This window comes from Bison bison, unplaced genomic scaffold, assembly GCF_000754665.1.
Source record: "Bison bison bison isolate TAMUID 2011002044 unplaced genomic scaffold, Bison_UMD1.0 scf7180017864156, whole genome shotgun sequence".
NCBI classification, from domain to species: Eukaryota; Metazoa; Chordata; class Mammalia; order Artiodactyla; family Bovidae; genus Bison; species Bison bison.
In genome coordinates, this window is record NW_011494728.1 from 1,223,533 (window position 1) to 1,224,853 (window position 1,321).

The following is a 1,321-nucleotide window of genomic DNA, read 5'->3' on the forward strand; positions in this document are numbered from 1 at the left end:
ATGTTCACTCTACTGAATGTGTCAGGTATGATGTTCATAGATCCCAGATTTTGATATAACCCAAAGGGAAAAGCCTGTTTCTCTTTGTAACTCAGTGTCACTTCTGAAAAAGTCATTTGTCTTTCTATTATAAAAATTTAGAGCATTACTAGGAAGCACAATCATATTTTCTTTAGTGTAAGGTGAAATACTTTCCCAAAGTAGGACAGTAATTCAAGTAAAACTCCAAGAAATAATGCATGTGTACTTCTCTTTAAGAAATCTATAGCCCCACATATCTTTAAAAAAAATCTCTGATCTACTGAAATGATCTATTCAGAGAAAAGTGTACCCAGATAAAAATCAGACTACTTCTTCTGTTTAACAAAAATTTTCTCAAAACCAAAATACCATGAGATACATGTCTTATTAAGATTCAATATAAAATTCCAGGCAAGCTATTTTTAATTTCATTGAAAATGTCATAATGTCATCGTAAGAACTGAATTTGAGACACAGTTTGAACATAAAAAGGAGTCTTAGCTTTCAGAAGTCCTAGGAGAAGGAGGTCTTTTGGGTGACCTCATTATTCAGTTTTAAATTTAGCAGAGGAAGAACTGACAGAGTAACAAAGACTATGGACAGAAGTGGCAGCAGTGGAAAGCAGAGACTTTTGGAAAGAATAGACTCTGTCATCATAGCAAAGAGCTCAAAACTAGAGGGCCATAGCTAAAATTTGGAGAAATCCAAGGGTTTTGTATATTTTGTCCAGAAATGACAGCATCCCCAGTCTTCTGCTTTCATTTGAGATTGTTTTTTAAAAAATGTATCCAACTTAAACATGCTGATTACAATGATGGAAGAGAATTTGTTAAAATAAAGAAAACATGTTTTTAAAACAAAATTTGAATTCAAATCATGTCATTGGAGTATTATTCTTTTTTAAATGTTATTAATGTTTTAAATTTGAAAACAGTACATGATATAAAATCTTCTGGGGTGGCTTAGACAGTAGAGAATCTGCTTGTGATGCAGGAGACCAAGGTTCGATCTCTGGGTCAGGAAGATCCCCAGGAGAAGGGAATAGCTACCCACTCCAGTATTCTTGGCTAGAGAATTCCATGGACAGAGGAGCCTGGCAGGGGTTACAAAGAGTCAGAAATGACTAAGTGACTAATGTACATAAACACACATATGAAATAAAAACATCCAGATGGGGTCACAAAGAGTCAGAAATGACTAAGTGACTAATGTACATAAACACACATATGAAATAAAAACATCCAGATAAAAAGAAAAATTACTATATTACTGTGATATTTTTGTAAAAATTCAAATTGAC